At 42.0% G+C, this 21,595-nt stretch overlaps 1 long non-coding RNA gene across 1 annotated transcript in view; it reads left to right on the forward strand.

The window, feature by feature from the left end:
• The window catches only part of LOC122465572, an 83,196-nt gene extending 61,872 nt beyond the window's left edge, over positions 1 to 21,324 (forward strand). The window contains exons 3-4 of the long non-coding RNA XR_006290510.1: positions 18,280 to 18,356; positions 18,874 to 21,324. This is a non-coding gene — a long non-coding RNA (uncharacterized LOC122465572). The remainder of the gene's footprint in view (positions 1 to 18,279; positions 18,357 to 18,873) is intronic.
• Positions 21,325 to 21,595: the final 271 nt, after the last annotated feature.

A 21,595-nucleotide genomic window follows, 5' to 3' on the forward strand; every position in this document is an offset into this window, starting at 1 on the left:
ATTTTTCAGCAGCACCATGGACAGAATTATGGCTGTATTTTATATATTCTGGTCCTGGTCCAGCAGAATACTTAAGCACATGCTTAATTTTAAGCACATGAATAGTCCCACTGAAACCAATTGAACTACTCACATGCACCTTCTCCTGCATGACCCAGTCTGCCACATATCCGTCCTCTTCTTTTCATCCATTTTTAGGAGGCCTATCAATCTTAGTCCTGACTGCAGGAAAGGGCTAACTGTTAATGACTGAAAGTCATAACGATAAAAAAAAATAAAATTTAAGAATAAAAATAGCTGAATTAGCAAGATGTTCATTCCAATATGTAACTGCATCGTTCCCATCCCTTCATTTTTATTTGTTTTTAAAATGGCAGCTGTTTGGGGCAGGGACTTTATTCTTAAACCTGTCTGTAAAGTGCCTAGCATTCACTTGCCACACTAAAAAGTAATTTGTAGTAATAATAGCTGGAGAATCAGGACAAAGGTACCCAATGTGATTGGATGGTGACTGAGCTGTTGCCCTTTTCTCACCTTTTCAGGATGTGTAAGGAGGCACATTCTGTAATGGTATTCATAAAGCTGGACAAGATCATCATCCCTACTAGTGATTTATTAGTTTCTGAATTATAGTCTGAGGTGGAAGAAGGGCATGAGGCCCACCGAAGCTTGTCCCATCTATCTGTAAATGTATTTACTCTTGTTGAATGCTTCTGTCAGTCTTAACAATATCAATCCTTTCTTACTTTATAGCAAATTTTATTGTATCATAATTCAGCTGCACTTCCAACTCAAAAAGTTAAAAACCTGTTCCAGAGTCAACCTTGTCTCTCCTAGCTTGTCAGATCTCATGTGGAGATAAAGGATTGACACCATTAATGATGTTGGCCACATACTGTTGGTAGAGTGTTCAAGGTCATTCATGATTTCTCTTTGTGTCTGTTGGGTGATGTACAATAATGCACAGTTGCACTGATGAGTTCACTGTTCTTGTAAGGCAGTGACCAATGTTGAGCAGATGGTTGCAAAGCTGTTTGATCTTTTCACTGCTTTGCAATTAATACCACACTGCTGAAGAAAATAGCACTATGGTAAAGATTTATTGGCAAATGTAGTAAAACCATGCTTGACTTCCATATCTTCCCTTGTTCCCCAAAGGCAGCACATGTAAGATATTTCCTGTGTTTTATGTTACTGACTGGAATGCATCATGAAATCAAGCTAGCCTAAATTTGCAACCTGCTGTCTGTGTTAGTCATTAAGCAAAACTTTCTTTGTCTCTTGATTTGAGCTGCAGCCAACTGTTCGCTGGTGTTATGAACAGTTTTCATACTAATGCTGTTAAAAAAACAAAAAAAAAACCCCACAGGCTGAAAGCTGAAATTCTATCATTAGCTCACAATGTTGTGCCTTGCTATAGTATCATACATGTTACCATATGGTAATATCACACACTGGTTTCAGACCTCTAAACTGCTAGTCAGTTGGACACATTCAAGGTACAGGACCTTATTCTGTAAATCTTTATTCTCATAAATTGTCCTATTTGATTAATAGCTTCATCCAAAGGTTATTGAAAGTCAATGGAATATCTCCCATTAATTTCAGAAGAGTTGGCTCAAGCCCTACATCAATGGGACTATACATATGAGTAAAGGTTTCGAGGATAAAACCCACTGCTAGAGAATTCTGATTCATTATTCTGTCAATCTAATTTATCAGGTTTGATTTAATGTCTTCCTCATCATGGTATGTGATCACTTAATGCTATGGAGACAGTCTCCCAGTTTATGATGATGAGATGTTGAAAGCCCCTATTCTCACGCTGTTTGTGTCTCAGGATATGTGCTGTATTGTGCTACTGGGTATTTTAATCTCAATCTATCTCTTAGTGTTACTGCAGTTTTTATGGATGGTGAAAGGTCAGCAAGTTGTCTTTATTTTGAACCCAGCTGCATAGTATATAGTATGTATCTCTGGTTCCACTGTGGTTCCAGGAGCATTGGGATAAAATGTATATGAATGACTCAAAAATACATTAAAGCAAGGGGTTCAACCTTTCATATTTGGTGGGTTATGTGAATGGAACTGGTGAGTCCAATGTGCCTTTCAGGAAATAGGTGTTCTTATAATAGAAAACCTCTCAATAACTGCCTTCAGTGGTGCGAGTGTCTGCAAAGAGGCCAGTGACTGAATGGGCATGGGACTGAATTAATATTTTACTGGTTAGATGTGGTTCCTCCAAGGTGTGGTTAAAGCATATTTGAAAGTTAGAATGTTGCAAGGAAGTTGGAATGCCACTGTGTGTCCTGTGGCTAAACAGAGAAAATTAGTCTCTAAGGCTGTTCAGCCACACCTCTTACTTACAAAAAATGTACCTATACCCCTTTGCCGAGCATTACAATAATTGTCAACCAAGAGTTTAGTATCCATTGTGTAAATAAAAGAACAATTTAATTTTTCTGTCAGAATATCAAAATGTGTCAATTGTCTCTAGAAATAGGCTGAAAAGACCTATTGGACATATGAGCCATACCGCACCAAATGCAGAGATGCTATTTGTGTTTATCTACTTTCCATTTGTCATGCAAAGGTAGACTCAACTGTTTTTGATTTGTTGTGAATGACAAGGCAGGTAAATAGCCTGGGAATATCATTGTCACATACATTCCAAAAGCTAAAAATATCCTCTAATTATCCCTTTTATGATTCAGTCCCATTCTTCTAAACACTGAATGGGCTTGATTTACTGCCAATGGGTGGGGCTTGTTCTGCATTACCCGCTGGATCAACGGGCAGCGATCGATCCAGCGGGGGTTGATTTATCGCATCTAGTCTAGACGGGATAAACCGACTGCCGAGTGCTTTCCCATCGACTCCGGTACTCCACCACAGTGAGAGGCGCAGGTGTAGTTGACGGGAGAGCATCAGCTGTCCACTTACACAGTGAAGACACCACGGTAAGTAGATCTAAGTACGTCGACTTCAGCTACGTTATTCATGTAGCTGAAGTTGCGTAACTTAGATCGATTTTCCCTGCCCCCCACCAGTGTAGACCAGGCCTTGAGAGTCTTGCACTTGAGAGGACAGCTGCATGACCAAAGGCACTCATCTCCTTGGGAGGAAAAACAGGGGTACTACTACCACCCTTGCTCAGGGCTTCTACAAGAGGTAGCAGCCCCCTAGTGGGAAAAATTCTGGGAGTGGAGCATGTTTCCTGGGCACTCTAGCCCTGCTGTCTCCCTGACTATCATTGTGTGCAGTTTTGAGACTCTACCCCAGTGGAATGGGAATGGCAGGCAACTTACACGGCTACACTCCCAACTCCATACAACCTTCCATTACTGGGTGCCTGCAACTGTGATTCAGCAGCTCAGAGTCTGCCAGTGGGAATGAATTGGTCCTTAATGTTTGGAGCAATTGCTCTGCTGTCATCCAGATGCTTTAGCTTAGGGTTTTCTCATTAATTTAGCTAGGTAGTAAACATCTTTGATCATCTTTTTTGGCAAGTTCTTATAAAAAGAAATTATGACTGTCTTTAATACAAGAAGATTTTAAGAAGAAACATTTTTCTTCAATTCAGATAATTAAAAATTATTTGAAGACAATACAATCAAAATAACCATAAACACTGTATTGATTGGCAACCAAGTCTAACAGTAAGAACATAAGAACAGCCATACTGCATTAGACCAAAGGTCCATCTAGCCCAGTATCCTGTCTTCTGATGGTGGCCAATGCCAGGTGCCCCAGAGGGAAAGAATAGAATAGGTCATCATCAAGTGATCTATCCCCTGTTGCCCATTACCAGCTTGTGGCAAACAGGCTAGGGACACCATCCCTGCCCATCCTGGCTAATAGCCATTGATGGACCTATCCTCCATGAACTTATCTAGTTCTTTTTGAACTACCAGAAATCATTTAATGACGACATGCTGTTTTGAAGTTCTTGTTCCCAGCAATCGGCTGAATTATTTATCATGCTTTACTTCAGGTGAAATTCCTTGGACTCTGACAAGTCTACATGATCTTCCCATACAAAAACAATGTTACTAATGCATTAATGAGACCAAGAATTGGGTGGGCAGGTTGAGGACTGGGTATTTGGCTCTGGCATTAAATCTCGATATGCTCTTGATATCTTTTGACCCTTTACAACTGGTTAAAATCAAGGTTATATCAAGTAAAAGCAAGTCATGTATCCTATTATTTAATTTAATTCACTGACGACGAAAGGAATAGCCCCACTATGGCTTCTAAATGACCATCCTAATATCAGATCGGAAATGCCAAGCAGCAGCTAGTTGTGTTTAACACTTTACAATAACACTTTATAGTGCATCCAATTGAAACATTTAAGTATATACACTGCAGATATTGTATCATGGTCTTTAACTACATTAAACAGAAGCAAGCCTTGCTCACGGTCGTAAACTTCAGAGAGATCTTTTTCCTGCTCTTAGGTTATTTGGCCAAGCTCCAAAATGTCACCCCCAACAGATGGAACAGTTGATTTTGTAGTTTTAGCTAAATAACCATTCCATTCACAAATGCATTAAAACATAGTCATTTTCATGACTATCTAATTTAGCAAATTGTTAAGGGTAACCAGTGTAAATATATATATTACAAAGCATCCTTAAGTCACAAACTGCTATTACAAAATGCTTTACAGAGACAGCATAGATATGTATTGTAGGCTAAGCTTCAAATGTGCATACCTATTGAGCATCTGTGTAAGCCAGCAAGGGTTGCAAGTTGATTTTTCATGTACCAGTGCAAAGTTTATAGTTGGTGCAGGACAGATATTCAAAAAAAGTAAATATAGACCTGACCTGCAGCTTTGCATAACTAGATCTCGCTCTCATAAAAATTGGGTAGAGGTACAAAACTGGGTGTGCAAGTCAATTTGCCAAAATTAATTAGGCTTGGGCAAAAATGTCTTTCCATACAAGCAACTACAGCTGAATAAGGCCCATTACTCAACAAATAATAAATGACAGTATCACAAGTTTGAATCAGTGCTGATTTCAGTAGGAAATAAGAACACTAGATAAAAAGAAAAGGAAACTAGTGGAGGATAATAAATAAATTACGTTTATTTTCTATAGAATCCATTTTGTAACAGCATAGCTATCTGATTTTAAGTCACTTGCAAGATACAATTAAAATAAAAATAAAATCCAAACAATTTATGGGAGTCAGAATGTTGGTGACAGAATGAGAACAGATTTAAGACAAATGATTACTAAAATATATATTTGTATAAATTACAGCAAAAGGAAAATGATTTATGTTAATTATTCAATGTTAACTCACTAAAGTACATTTGAGAAAGGAAAAGAGCAGGCCTAATTTTTTCTTTATCCATTGAAAGAAATAGGACTCTAATGCAAAGGGAGAAATATGACTGACACTGTAAAAGTGGTTATTGTGAAAAGCTATATTGGTCAAATTGTAACTCGCACATAATTCAGCTAACCTTCTTTCACCATGAGATTTGCATTCCTTAAATTCAAAGCTTTATAGAAGGATGAAACCTGCTCACAATTCATCTTTGCCACTATCTAAGAATTAAAAGGCTGCTTGGTGACAAAGAGCAAATTAATCATGTTTATTGTGACAACCATGACTGCTATAAAACAGATACTCTTACAACACTTGCCCTCTCTCTTTTCCCTTCTTCTTCAAAACCTTTTGAACCTACAGTTCAGGTCTCTTGAGACTGGATGCTAGACCACGATTCTTTCAATAGGGAAATAAATATTTGGGGCAGATGCAGTAGGATTTCAGTGATGCAAATACACAAAATTTTGGTAACGACATATAGCCTTATTATGAGAGATGAAATCATAATGTAATTTTATATGCCCTTGATTGCTCTGGGTTAAAATTTGAGTCATTTTTAGGAAGACATACATATTTCATCCTTCATGTAGCTATTTATTTTCTTAGTATCTGAGGCTGAAGCTCTTATCTTTCAGATGGTAAAAAAGGGTGAGGGGAGGGGAAGATTGGAAATCCCTGAACTAGGCTAGGTCAGAGAAGGCCCATCTGTTCTGATGTTACTACCATAACTAGGCTTAATAGAAGGATAGGAATGGAATACTGAGGGTCTTGTATTTATAGACTGAGGTGAATTGACAAAACTATAAGGGCCAAACACGCAGGACTGTGACTCTTATACTTTGTCCTCAAGGCAATGTGTTGCTTCATGATATTGCAAAACAACCATCACTACCTTGCACCATGATATCATCACATATGATGGAGTCTCATGATCTGATGATATCCTTCTAGCCCTCAAATATTTCAGGACAGTTTTAAAGTCCTGCCAGCAAGTATACCTCCGTTATTACTGAGATGGATAGCAACCATACCATTTGACTGCACTCAATTTAGGTCAGGCAAGCAAAATTAAAGGCAAATCTTGCAGTCCTTACCCACACAGAACTCTCATTAGAGTTAGCTTTTCTATCATTGCTGAACAGGAAATTGCTGTGGTACCGCAGATATCAGCATGTTGTAACAGTTGGAAAATGATGACTCTTTATTGGTGACAACTATCTTCCACAGTCACTATATTAGACTGAAAACTAATAATTTGTGCTCCTTGTGCTTTGCTCAATTCAACCAACTAAGTGGGTAGAAAAGGGGGAACAGGGTCAGGGAACAGGTCATCACAGAAAACCAGATGCTGGAATGGAGCTGAGCTTTCAGGGGTAAATCAATTCTAACCAATATCACCATCACACTTCATGGTGCACGTAATGCATATGCTGAGGCTCTTGATAAAGAGTGAGTGTGTTATACCAGGTCAATGACAGGAATAAAGATCCTTAAAGAGTCTTCTCCTTTCTGCTTGGTGAAGCATTAAACTCCTTTTTCAGCTGGGCGTTGTTATTCTTGTGCATGCCAGTGCTGTTGTTTTGCAGTGATGGCAAGAACAACCAGGATATCATTTATGGACCTTTTATAAATAAACATAGCTTGTCCTGACTTTAACAGCCACCATTAACGAGATGCTGACCCAAGCTCACAAGTTCCACTGAGGAACAACAGGAACAGCTGCATTATTGCTTAAATACACAGAGGGTTTAACTCTGTTACTTTGTGATTTGTTTCTATATAATCATCAGGGGCCAACTGCCTTTTGCACATCAGACGGCTGTTTTGCTGTAATGTTCAAATGGAGATTAGGAACAGGTTTCTTGGAGCAAAATGGACACACAAGCTTTACTGAAGACTGTGGGGATGAGAAGGGGGGTGGAAAGAAGGGCTCGAGTAAGTCTGAAAATCTCTTTCTAAAGCCATCCTTAAGCTTTATGCCAGGAACTATATTAAATTCAAATTCTCTGCTCATAGTAGTAAAAATACTGCCTTCAGGCACACATCTTATGGAAAAGAAATTCTAATCAAATCATAAGGGCTCCTGTCACTAAACTTTGAGACATACCTTGTTATTGAAGGTATTAGAAGGAGGTCAATTTGATATTCAGAGTGTTTAAAATGAAACTTTTAAAATAGTAGAGACCATTTAAAGTTCAATGTGTCTTTAATATAAAAGCCAGCTTACTTTCCCCCTGCACAGGGAGAAGCAGTGGGTTCCTATTCTTCATCTGAGGAGATATTCTAGGTCTTCTGATACATGAAATGTAGTCAACAACCCATTGCATGACTGCTAGTTATGGCTGGATCTTAGTGAGACACTGTGTGGTAGCACTTGGCAACACAAGCTGTGTTTAATTTTTTTGGAGCTAGAGAAGCAGGGAGAATCTCAGGGGTTTGTTTGCAGTCAGCAGCATCCATAAAGAATCCTCTTTATTAATTACAACCAACTCCTGATTCTTCTTTTCATGAGGAACACTTCAATCTTTACATAAACTGTAAAACAGCCCTGATAATTTAGGGATGGTATGACCAAGTACTTGTCCGTGAAACACCACAAAGTCTTTTCAAGTCTGATGAAGGCTCTTGTTTTTAGTGCCAAATACAAAGTATGATTTGAGTTGGCTGATGACTCACCCTTACAAAACCCATTGTCTTCACAGTTTCCCCGAACAAACCATTTTTTGTTTCCAGACTTAGAGCAATTCTCATAAAGTAGAAAAGCAACAGGAAACACATGAGTGAAAGGAAATTTTGTTTCTATTACCATGGGTATGACAGACCGAACCCCTTTAAAATTTATAATATGCAAATATATGAGAAGAATTCAGATACATTGTTTTCAGGAAATTGTCCTCATACAGCTCTCTGCTAGCTCAGTTGTCCTTGTTGCTCTCTTGGTCTCTTCCTCTCTCAAGCAGATCCATGTCTTTTCTCTTGTTAGTTCCTGATCTCTGACCCTGTGTACCATGCACATCACTCTTGTCCATCAAAACCCTCCTCAGAATTTACTTCTTTCCATTGTTGAACTTTTTATAAAGGAGAACAAAGAGGACCCAGGGAATTGTAGACTAGTTAGCCTAACTTCAATACCTGAAGATACTAGAACAAATGATTAACAATCAGTTTGTAAGCATCTAAGGGTATGTCTACACTACGGAATTAGGTCAAATTTATAGAAGTCGGTTTTTTAGAAATCGGTTTTATATATTCGAGTGTGCATGTTCCCACAGAAAATGCTCTAAGTGCATTAAGTGCATTAACTCAGCGGAGTGCTTCCACAGTACTGAGGCAAGCGTCGACTTCCGGAGCGTTGCACTGTGGGTAGCTATCCCATAGTTCCCACAGTCTCCGCTGCCCATTGGAATTCTGGGTTGAGATCCCAATGCCTGATGGGGCTAAAACATTGTGGCGGGTGGTTCTGGGTACATAGCGTCAGGCCCCCGTTCCCTCCCTCCCTCCGTGAAAACAAGGGCAGACAATTGTTTCGCGCCTTTTTTCCTGAGTTACCTGTGCAGACGCCATACCACGGCAAGCATGGAGCCCGCTCAGGTAACTGTCACCGTATGTCTCCTGGGTGCTGGCAGACACGGTACTGCATTGCTACACAGTAGCAGCAACCCATTGCCTTCTGGCAGCAGACGGTGCAATACGACTGGTAGCCGTCATCGTCATGTCTGAGGTGCTCCTGGCCACGTCGGCCGGGAGTGCCTGGGCAGACATGGGCGCAGGGACTAAATTTGGAGTGACTTGACCAGGTCATTCTCTTTAGTCCTGCAGTCAGTCCTATTGAACCATCTTCTGCCGGGCAGGCAAGAGATGAGGATGGCTAGCAGTCGTATTGTACCATCTTCTGCCGAGCAGCCATGAGATGTGGATGGCATGCAGTCCTTCTGCACCGTCTGCTGCCAGCCAAAGATGTAAACGATAGATGGAGTGGATCAAAACAAGAAATAGACCAGATTTGTTTTGTACTCATTTGCTTCCCCCCGTCCCCTGTCTAGGGGACTCATTCCTCTAGGTCACACTGCAGTCACTCACAGAGAAGGTGCAGCGAGGTAAATCTAGCCATGTATCAATCAGAGGCCAGACTAACCTCCTTGTTCCAATAAGAACAATAACTTAGGTGCACCATTTCTTATTGGAACCCTCCGTGAAGTCCTGCCTGAAATACTCCTTGATGTAAAGCCACCCCTTTTGTTGATTTTAGCTCCCTGAAGCCAACCCTGTAAGCCGTGTCATCAGTCGCCCCTCCCTCCATCAGAGCAACGGCAGACAATCGTTCCGCGCCTTTTTTCTGTGCAGACGCCATACCAAGGCAAGCATGGAGGCCACTCAGCTCACTTTGGCAATTAGGAACACGTTAAACACCACACGCATTATCCAGCAGTATATGCAGCACCGGAACCTGGCAGAGTGATACCGGGCGAGGAGGCGACTTCAGCGCGGTCACGTGAGTGATCAGCACATGGACACAGATTTCTCTGAAAGCATGGGCCCTGCCAATGCATGCATCATGGTGCTAATGGGGCAGGTTCATGCTTGGAACGCCGATTCTGGGCTCGGGAAACAAGCACAGACTGGTGGGACCACATAGTGTTGCAGGTCTGGGACGATTCCCAGTGGCTGCGAAACTTTCGCATGCGTAAGGACACTTTCATGGAACTTTGTGACTTGCTTTCCCCTGCCCTGAAGCGCATGAATACCAAGATGAGAGCAGCCCTCATAGTTGAGAAGTGAGTGGCGATAGCCCTGTGGAAGCTTGCAACGCCAGACAGCTACCGGTCAGTTGGGAATCAATTTGGAGTGGGCAAATCTACTGTTGGGGCTGCTGTGATGCAAGTAGCCCACGCAATCAAAGATCTGCTGATATCAAGGGTAGTGACCCTGGGAAATGTGCAGGTCATAGTGGATGGCTTTGCTACAATGGGATTCCCTAACTGTGGTGGGGCTATAGACGGAACCCATATCCCTATCTTGGCACCGGAGCACCAAGCTGGCGAGTACATAAACCGCAAGGGGTACTTTTCAATAGTGCTGCAAGCTCTGGTGGATCACAAGGGACGTTTCACCAACATCAACGTGGGGTGGCCGGGAAAGGTACATGATGCTCGCATCTTCAGGAACTCTGGTCTGTTTCAAAAGCTGCAGGAAGGGACTTTATTCCCAGACCAGAAAATAACTGTTGGGGACATTGAAATGCCTATATGTATCCTTGGGGACCCAGCCTACCCCTTAATGCCATGGCTCATGAAGCCGTACACAGGCAGTCTGGACAGTAGTCAGGAGCTGTTCAACTACAGGCTGAGCAAGTGCAGAATGGTGGTAGAATGTGCATTTGGACGTTTAAAGGCGCGCTGGTGCAGTTTACTGACTCGCTTAGACCTCAGCGAAACAAATATTCCCACTGTTATTACTGCTTGCTGTGTGCTCCACAATATCTGTGAGAGTAAGGGGGAGACGTTTATGGCGGGGTGGGAGGTTGAGGCAAATCGCCTGGCTGCTGGTTACACGCAGCCAGACACCAGGGCGGTTAGAAGAGCACAGGAGGGCGCGGTACGCATCAGAGAAGCTTTGAAAACCAGTTTCATGACTGGCCAGGCTATGGTGTGAAAGTTCTCTTTGTTTCTCCTTGATGAAACCCCCCACCCCTTGGTTCACTCTACTTCCCTGCAAGCTAACCACCCTCGCCTCCTCCCTTTAATCATTGCTTGCAGAGGCAATAAAGTCATTGTTGCTTCACATTCATGCATTCTTTATTCATTTATCACACAAATAGGGGGATGACTACCAAGGTAGCCCAGGAGGGGTGGTGGAGGAGGGAAGGAAAATGCCACACAGCACTTTAAAAGTTTACAACTTTAAAATTTATTGAATGCCAGCCTTCTTTTTTTGGGGCAATCCTCTGTGGCAGAGTGGCTGGTTGGCCAGTGGCCCCCCCACCACGTTCTTGGGCGTCTGGGTGTGGAGGCTATGGAACTTGGGGAGGAGGGCGGTTGGTTACACAGGGGCTGTAGTGGCAGTCTGTGCTCCAGCTGCCTTTGCTGCAGCTCAACCATACACTGGAGCATACTGGTTTGATCCTCCAGCAGCCTCAGCATTGAATCCTGCCTCCTCTCATCATGCTGCCACCACATTTGAGGTTCAGCCCTGTCTTCAGCCCGCCACCTCTCCTCCCGGTCATTTTGTGCTTTCCTGCACTCTGACATTATTTGCCTCCACGCATTCGTCTGTGCTCTGTCAGTGTGGGAGGACAGTATGAGCTCAGAACATTTCATCACGAGTGCATTTTTTTTTCTTTCTAGTCTTCACTAGCCTCTGGGAAGGAGAAGATCCTGTGATCATTGAAACACATGCAGCTGGTGGAGAAAGAAGGGACAGCGGTATTTAAAAAGACACATTTTATAAAACAGTGGCTACACTCTTTCAGGGTAAACCTTGCTGTTAACATTACATACATAGCACATGTGCTTTCGTTACAAGGTCGCATTTTGCCTCCCCCCACCACGTGGCTACCCCCTCAACCCTCCCCCCTCCTCGTGGCTAACAGCGGGGAACATTTCTGTTCAGCCACAGGCAAACAGCCCAGCAGGAACGGGCTCCTCTGAGTGTCCCCTGAAGAAAAGCACCCTATTTCAACCAGGTGACCATGAATGATATCTCACTCTCCTGAGGATAACACAGAGAGATAAAGAACGGATGTTGTTTGAATGCCAGCAAACATACACTGCAATGCTTTGTTGTACAATGATTCCCGCGTACGTGTTTCTGGCCTGGAGTGGTAAAGTGTCCTACCATGAAGGACGCAATAAGGCTGCCCTCCCCAGAAACCTTTTGCAAAGGCTTTGGGAGTACATCCAGGAGAGCCACGAATGCCAGGGCAAAGTAATCCTTTCACATGCTTGCTTTTAAACCATATATAGTATTTTAAAAGGTACACTCACCGGAGGTCCCTTCTCCGCCTGCCGGGTCTAGGAAGCAGCCTTGGGTGGGTTTGGGGGTTACTGGCTCCAGGTCCAGGGTGAGAAACAGTTCCTGGCTGTCGGGAAAACCGGTTTCTCCGCTTGCTTGCTGTGAGCTATCTACAACCTCATCATCATCATCTTCTTCGTCCCCAAAACCTGCTTCCATGTTGCCTCCATCTCCATTGAAGGAGTCAAACAACACGGCTGCGGTAGTGGTGGCTGAACCCCCTAAAATGGCATGCAGCTCAGCATAGAAGCAGCATGTTTGGGGCTCTGACCCGGAGCGGCGTTGGCCTCTCTGGTTTTCTGGTAGGCTTGCCTCAGCTCCTTAAGTTTCACGCGGCACTGCTTCGGGTCCTTGTTATGGCCTCTGTCCTTCATGCCCTTGGAGATTTTGACAAAGGTTTTGGCATTTCGAAAACTGGAACGGAGTTCTGATAGCACGGATTCCTCTCCCCATACAGCGATCAGATCCCGTACCTCCCGTTCAGTCCATGCTCGAGCTCTTTTGCGATTCTGGGACTCCATCATGGTTACCTCTGCTGATGACCTCTGTATGGTCACCTGCAGCTTGCCACGCTGGCCAAACAGGAAATGAGATTCAAAAGTTCGCGGTTCTTTTCCTGTCTACCTGGCCAGTGCATCTGAGCTGAGAGTGCTGTCCAGAGCGGTCACAATGGAGCACTCTGGGATAGTTCCCGGAGGCCAATACCGTCGAATTGTGTCCACAGTACCCCAAATTCGACCCGGCAAGGCCGAGTTAAGTGCTAATCCACTTGTCAGGGGTGGAGTAAGGAAATCGATTTTAAGAGCCCTTTAAGTCGAAATAAAGGGCTTCATCGTGTGGACAGGTGCAGGTTTACATCGATTTAACGCTGCTAAATTCAACCTAAAGTCCTAGCGTAAACCAGGGCTAAAGGATAATATGGTTGTAAGGAATAGCCAGTATGGAACTGTGGATAACACCAAACTGGAAGGAGTTGCAAGCACTTTGGCAGACAGGATTAGAATTAGAAAACAACCTTGATAAATTGGAGAACTGGTCTGAAATCAACAAGATGAAATTCAGTAAAAACAAATGCAAAGTACAGCACGCAGATGCACAGCTACAAAATGAGGAATAGCTGGCTAGATGGTAGTACTGCTGGCAGGTCTAGTGGATCACAAATTGAATGTGTGTCAACATTGTGATGGAGTTGCAAAAAAGGCTGATATCATTCTGGGGTGTATTAACAGGAGTGTTGGATGCAAGACATGGGAGGAAATTGTCCTGCTCTATTTGGCACTGGTGAGGTCTCAGCTGGAGTACTATGTCCAGTTCTGGGTGCCACATTTTAGGAAAGATGTTGATAAATTGGAGAGAGTCAATCAGAAAACAACAAAAATGATAAAAGATTTAGAAAACCTGACCTATGAGCTAAGTTTACAAAAAACTGGGCATGTTTACTCTTCAAATATGATAAAGGCTGTTATAAAGAGGCGAGTGATCACTTGTTCTTCATGTCTACTGGTGGTAGGATAAGAAGTAATTGGCTTATCTGCAGCAGGGAGATTTAGGTTAGATAATAGGAAATTTTTCTAACTGTATAAGTAGTTTAGCTCTGGAATAGGCTCCCAAGGGAGACTCAGGAATCCCCATCACTGGAGGTTTTTGAAAATGGGTTGGATAAACACTTGTCAGGGGATGGTCTAGGTTACTGGTTTCAGCACAGAGGCTGGACCTGATGACTTCTCAAGGTCCCTTCAAACCCTATATTTCTGTGATTTCTATGATCTACTCCAAACCACATTCTGGACACTGTCTCAAAACTTTTAATTTAAAACCCAGGCACTAGCAAAATGTATCCATCACACATCAGTCTCAGAACTAATGTAATCTGTATTCCCATCCCCTCTTTCTTTATTGACAACCTTTGCCATGGTGTGTGTAATTTTTTAAGTTCTACACCAGTCCTGCAATGAGCATTGTGCAGGCGGACATCTGAATCTCTGAGGAGGTCATGGGAGGATTCGGACCCTAGTGACTAATTTTTTTTTAAAAGATAAACAGGATTGTTGATAGTACAAGTTTGCCTTTTATAAGCAGTTAAAAAGAGTTGCTAGAAACACAAGATAAGGAAATATAGCAGAGCCAAGGCAGCATAAATTATGAGGTATAGTAAGTCTATACATACTGTTAGCTACTCAAGGCAGGAACCTGTCATTGTTCATTTATTTGCAAAGCACCAAGTACACCTATGGTGTTATAGACATTATGTAATATTGATAGTCTGACTTGTAGACAATTTGACTGAGCTACCAGGTGGTCCTCTGTTTAGTCAGTGCTACACAGCTGAACTCTGCACCATCTTATTTAGTACTGTGATACATTAGCTTGAAAGTACCAAAAGATGAGCCATTTTTCAAGGTGTTTTGATGATCCCCAGATGTTGGAGGAATAACTTAACAGAGGCGTTCAGTCATGAATTTTATCTGCAGGTAGGGACTATTTAGCTCAGACTTGTTAGTTTACTCTTTTACCCCCACCATTGAAATCAGCTGGAGTTTTGCCATTGACTCGGTGGTGCATGACTTGGCCTCTAATACTGCAATAAACCTGATGTTCCTAATTGGGTATTGGTGTTAACCCCCAGAGCAACTTCCAGTCATCACAGGACTCCCTGATCCCTTCAGCCCAGGAAAGAGAAGTATGACTGTCACCTGAGGTCATGGGGACTTGGTTCAGGAGGGAGGAGGAACAGGAGGCAGAATCCTTTGTGCTAGCTGTGGAGAGGAGCCCAAGAAGCTTATCAGCTGGGACTAAAGGGCTGGGAACCAGGCTAGCAAGAAGCCAGTTATTGGCAAAGGGGCCGGTGGCAGCTGTTGTTGGTGGATAGCCAGATGATGCATGCAAATGGGGTGGCTTTATGGATGGGCCTGAATGAAGCTGAAGGACAGGATTCAGGTTGTGGGATCTATAGGCCAGTGCATGGTTGCCCTTATGTAGGAGTGTCCTAGAGTGAGAAGAATTCCCACCTTCGTAGCCCTGTGCGGGATGGAATTGGGTGATGGCCTGGGACCTGTTGTTGTGGGTTTTTTGTAACTTAAAGCAATCCTGCCTAGGGTAATTGCACTGTTTGTTTATGGCAGGCTCCAGCAAAGCAAGCCTTTGTTATTCATGTAACTTTGTGTTTATGTGGATCCACCAATGGCTACAGCCCAAAGGCCCTAGCATTTGGAGAGCTTACGGTACTTGCCTTTGGGCATGTGGTACACTCAATATGCTACTAGACATCTAGGGGACTGGTGTACCACAGTACTCACGGTTACTCCCTGTGGTGGAGTTAATTACAGTACTTTTGTGTTGCACTGCTTTTTATTGAAAGGAAGGGAATACAGGGGAGACCAAATGATGGGCCTGATTTCTTAATAGCATGCCTCACACCGTGACATGATCCTCCAGATGGTTACAAGTTGGTGTAAAGGCTGAAAGATCCTGATTTTGCAGTCTGATCTATGCAGGGGGACCCACCTCCAGTGACCAGCATTGGGACAACTGGTTGGGTGTTTTCTGTTACGACCCTGGGTCTTTGGAACTTGCTTCTCCCCTTGGACTGTTACCAACCCAAGTTTGTGAGCTTTCAGAGCATTCTGCATGGTCCATCTTTTCTCCTTTGTTGCTAGGTAGGGCTGGCCAGCAATGGTGTGGGGATTATGTGGGGTGGTTAATTAACTTTTATTATATTTGTTGCTGAAGGTTTATTTGATTTGATATGAGTAATCAATGAATTGATTTGAGTTTACGTGGCCAGGTCATTGGATGGCTCTTTTATAGTAAAATAGCAAAATAAATAAATAAACCCACACAATTGCCAAATAACTAACTAAACAGGACTGCCTACAGATTTCCTGTCCCATGGAAATCAGTGGGGATTTAGATGTGTGCAGGGGCTGCCCACACGTGTCACATTGCAAGACAGATGCCCCCAAAAGGAAAGCAAATAGTTAAAATGTACATCTAAGCAATTCAGAAATACAACAAAATCAGAGAAAACAAGGAAATAAGCAGAATAAGCACCAAAGGTGATGAAGAATATTAAAAAAAAGAACTAAATAAAGACCGTGGGGAAAAAGGACTGAATGAAATGATGTTCAAGGAGTGAAGAGCAAAAAAGAAAGAGGATAGCTGGGGCTAACCTAGAGAAAGTTGCGTGCAAGAAAGAAAAAGCAGGGACAAACTGGGAGGGAAGGAGTAGGGAAGAGAGGGTAAAAAAGGAGGGATGTTGAACATTTTTAAAAAAAATAAATAATGGAGGCTACATGAGCCAGGAGCACAAGTTGCAATTTTAAAACCTTTTGGATTACTAGCACAAGAAGTCATGTGTGTATTGTACCTTTCCTATTGTTCATAATGCATTAGAAAAGGTACCAGTATTTTCTCTGTCAACTCTAGATTGGATCTTAATCCTAGAAATAGCCTTCTGTAGCCTCACTCTTTAACTGGGGAAATACCAATTTGTATTAGTTTTGAAAAAATAATTGCTGAAAATGTGGCAAGTTGAGGTGATGTTTTCAAGAACATGGGTTTACAATGCTGCAGGTTCATAGATGGGTTGAAAACAACAAGGGAGGAATATAATCCACACATCTCTTAAAGGAATACTAATGTGAATATTATTTCTGAATGCAGCGGATAATACAAAAAGCCTTGGTGAGCATAAATGTTAAATAAAGAAGACAATGAGGATTTATTAATTGAGCCCTTAACAATTATAACTATAAAACAGATACTAGCATTCTCCTTTGCAGAAACACTGGTTGCTTTGGAGCCTTTGAATAGTTAATGCAAACTGCAAGCAGATGCCAATTAGTCAATTAGATTCATTACAGACAGAGATTTATCCTGGTTTTGTTCTTCTAAACCTAGCTTTAACTTCATTTTAAACCTTTTAGATTAAAAAGATATCAAATAGTTTAGGATTATGTGATTAAACAGATACCAATGTCATATAGCTTCCCATCTGCTCTGTTCATTCTTTTGTAATAAAAGGCAAAAGCTACAGCTGATTTCTTAAGCAGTCTAATATTGGGGGACTCCAGGAACACATGGGATCAGTTTAGGTCAGGATCAAAACCCCGAAATGTAGCTGAACAGTAGCTTTCAAACCAAACTCCCATTTATTCATAATGTATTTATAAGTGCAGTTACAATGTGTCATTTATTCACTCATGTAGGGCTATTCCCTAATCTACTCTGGTATCAGCCAACTTCCCATTTATGTCAAGGGAATGTCTGCACATGGATGTGGGCTGTGTAACAGGGTGGCTTGCTTCATGGGCTGGAGAGTCTGGGACTAAGCTATCCCGGATTTCAGGATGAGCTTTACCTGAGTAGCATTAGGTAATTCCCTATAAAAGGGCAGCAGGTGGCTGTGGTTGGGGAAGGAGGAGGCGATGATACTGTTCAGGAAACGGAAGCTGGAGGAGCTGCAGCTGGCTTGGAGACACTGCTGCAGGGAGGAATTTGGTTCCTGAAAAGAGACTGAACTGTGACCCAGCTCTGAGAAAGAAGGCTGGAAAACTCTCAACTAAAGGGGGAGCGATACTAAACTGGGGTTGGGCCCTGGTGGACCAGTGTGTACTTAGTGACAGGATAAATTGGACCCCAGGTGGGGAATGTTTTAATTTCCTTTGGACTGTTGAGAATGTAAGGTGCCCTGAAGAAGGGAGAAAATAGAGGCATGGCATTGCAGTGGCACTCTGGCTACAAGGGGGTGGATGGGAGGCAGCCAACTGTGTTACAGCTGGTGTAGTCAGCCGGCTCTCTGAACCCCCTCCTATCAGGGAGGGAAGTGGTAGTGGTTCAGTGGCAGAGAGCTAGATGAAGGAGGCACTGCACCACTTGTGACAACAGCAGACCCAAATTTTTCTCTTGCAACTTCTACAGGATCAGCAGAGGCAGCAGGTGGTGTTGCGGGTGACTCAGCAGCCGTGGCAGGAGGCCCACCGCCATCAACAGATGAGGTATGCCCTGGGTTTCTGTTTGGGGAGGTGGGTGACAGCTTGTTCCTGGGGGGTTGGTCACATCAGAAATGTAGGAAAGTGAAGGATGGACCAGGAGGGGAAGGAGAAGGTTGTTATAAGTGTGAAAAGGTCAGGCACGAAGGCAAGTCTGCCTCTTGAAGAAGCAAGTGGGGAGAGTTATGCAGGCCAAGGGTGTGACTGGTGATGGACAAAATAGTAGTGAAGTGTGTGGAATTCTCACTGCAAACATTGAAAAGTGCTGTGAAGTTTGTAAAATGCTTGGCAATGGAAAATTTCAACCTATTTAGAGTGTTGAATCTGTTTTTGAAATATTGCCTCTTCAGAAGAGAGATTTTACAAACTCTAACTTGCCAAGTGTGCCTGTTACCATAAACAGACCCAATCAGGTAGTAGTGATATTAATGGGAACACCCTCTCTTTAGTTGATGCTCACTGGGGAAATCTGAGACATAACATAATTTTCTGTAACTTTTTCTTAAAAAACCAACAACCCCAGAAACAACAACCCTTCTCCTTGGGCACTGAAAACGTTAAGACGCTATTGAGATAATTCTAAAACTGGGACAACATGAAGCTGGATGGGCAAATATAAGAATGAAGTCTGTGATGACCAATGTTCTATGGACCAAACTATGATATCTGCACTCTGAGTAGTGCTATCTTATTGCACAAATAGCCCTGCTGACTTCAATGGAAGTGCGTTTGAGTACGTGAAAGCATCGTACCTGGCCCTGCATATGTCTGTCATTTTTTTTTTTCATTTTGAATCTTGGCTAGAATTTTCACCCTCAGGTCACACAAATTGAAGTTGTGGAGATTAAAATCAATATCTACCAGTACATCAAATTTTCAGGACTTCTAATATGTCCATCTCATTTTTGTGTCTTTTTTCATTTTCTCTTTCTCTCATCCTCTGATTATGACCACTTCACATTGTGCTATCTATGCTGATTTTTTTCCCCCGTCGAAAGAAATGGTACTAGAAACGTTCACAGTTCACTCATACTTTACATTTACTTCCGGATTCCTCTTTTTACAATTTAGTGGTATCAGCAATATAAGCTTCCCTTAATGTTTATGTTGTCAGTAATTAAGGACAAATGGAAACTCTAAACTTAAAATTTCTCTCATTGGAGATTTCCAACTGCATGCTGTAAATTCAGCTTTAAATTCTCTCCAAGGACTGAATTAGGCCCTGGGGCGTAAGAGTAATTCTAGTCGTGATATAAAGTGCCAATATTTACTATACCACACTGTAATATCAGAGATTACATTATCTATTTTAAATGTAAGCTGTCCATATTCACTAGAAAATGCTGTGGCATCTTGAATTCTACTATAGTAAATGTGAGCAAATGGTGTCACTTTATTAGGGACCATTGCAAGCCAATTTAAAAAGTTACTTATGCACTTCAGACCAGATTTTTAAAGGTATCTAAAGATGCTGATAGGCACCGCATTGCTTTTGAAATTAACACCAGGTGCTTATCTGCATCTTTAGATGCTTAAATGCCATTAATAATCTGGGATCTAGGAGCCTAAATTTAATATTTTTTCAATTGTGTATAAATCACTTTTTGAAAAGGGGACTTTGGCCCCTCAGTCACCTAGGTGCTTTTGAAAATGTTACCCTAGGTCCATAAAGCAATGTTAGTTGCTTATAAAAACATGAGTGGGATGAACTTGCAGGGCAGTCAAAAAAGGAGTTTGTCCTCATTAAGTTTCCAAAACTATTAAAAAAAAAAAAAAAAAAATACTACTACTTTTGCTCTAAATTTGTATTTAATACTGTGATCTTATAAACGTCTCTGTCTGTGGTGAACTTGTGTTTGCTATGATTGGGACATTCTTCCAATATACTTTTCTGTGGGTGGTTTAGGTTTTTTTGTTTGTCACTTGCTGGTTACTCTGGAAAGTGAAGCTGTTGTTTGGGATCTATAATGGATTATGGCATGAGATGGAGCAGAGCAAACTCAAAACATTGTTACTTAAATGTAGCCCAATTAAAAATAGCTATGAATGTACGGCATTAAAAGCAGGAGAGAGATCTCTGAAAGGTTTAAACAATTATTTGCAGTGCCTTGGGAGCACTGGAATGTGTTATATTATACAGCCATTGTACTCGTCACTTTTCTCCAGCTATGCAGTTCATAACCCAAACGAAATATCAGATTCACAGGTCAACAGACTGAAACCACAACGCCTTTGTAAATTGAAGTTGTTCCCTTTTCTATCCCCAACAATTAGCCTAGGCTCCTCATAACTGACATTCACAAAATTCTCACATGCACTTCCCTAACTTTGCCTTTGTAATTTACTACTAGCTGGCTAAAATTAAAATGTGAGGGATGAAGAGCCAGAGAAAAGCTCTTGTAGTGAAATGATTATTTGTGCTTACTGTAATGAATGCAGAAATTGCTGGAGAAGTATTGCCATTGTCTCAGTGGCATTATTTGGCACTATTTCTGTCTCCAGCTTTTCACTGTAAATAACTTCATTTAAGACATCAGAGTGACTCTGGATTGAAAGTAATGCAACTGAGGTCAGAATCCGGCCCAGTACTTCTACTGTGTCAAGAATCAGATTATGGTAATACTATGCAAGTTAGCAAATAGCAAATGATATTTGAATAAACCAGCTTATTCACCATTAGCTCATAGTCTTGTATGGTATAGTACACGTGCAAATGTTGCTCTGATATATCCTTCTACATCAGTGCCAGCAAAACCCTCTGCATTTCCTTCTGGTGTCCAGCTGGCCTTCTGTCTAAAGCCGCTGCTCTTTGATCTCCCTCCTTTATGTTTAGTTTTGTTAGCTCATTAGCTGGTTGCCTGTCTTTTCCCAACAGCCCGAGGAAGAGACTTGTGTAAATGTACAGTGTTCCCTTTTTTGACTTGAAAATGCATTTCAGTTTTGTGCTAGGAATGGCTAAAGAAACAGGAGTGGTCTGGTGGCTTTCATGTGCTGATCATGTTTCACACAGGATGTGTTCAGAATTAAACATGCATATCTTGAGACTCCTGCCTGGACTTTGTGTTTTTAAACAAGGAAAAACTGGAGCTGTAAGTGAAATATACATGAGACTGAGTTAGAAATTTCTACAATTACCTCAAAAATAAACAAACCCCTTCAGGTCAGGCATTATTCAAACTACCAAAAGAAAAAATCCCACAAGTTTTTGCAGTTTTTTCTAACACTACTTAGAAATATAAAAGTAA

This window comes from Chelonia mydas, chromosome 4, assembly GCF_015237465.2.
Source record: "Chelonia mydas isolate rCheMyd1 chromosome 4, rCheMyd1.pri.v2, whole genome shotgun sequence".
In the NCBI taxonomy this organism is placed as follows: domain Eukaryota; kingdom Metazoa; phylum Chordata; order Testudines; family Cheloniidae; genus Chelonia; species Chelonia mydas.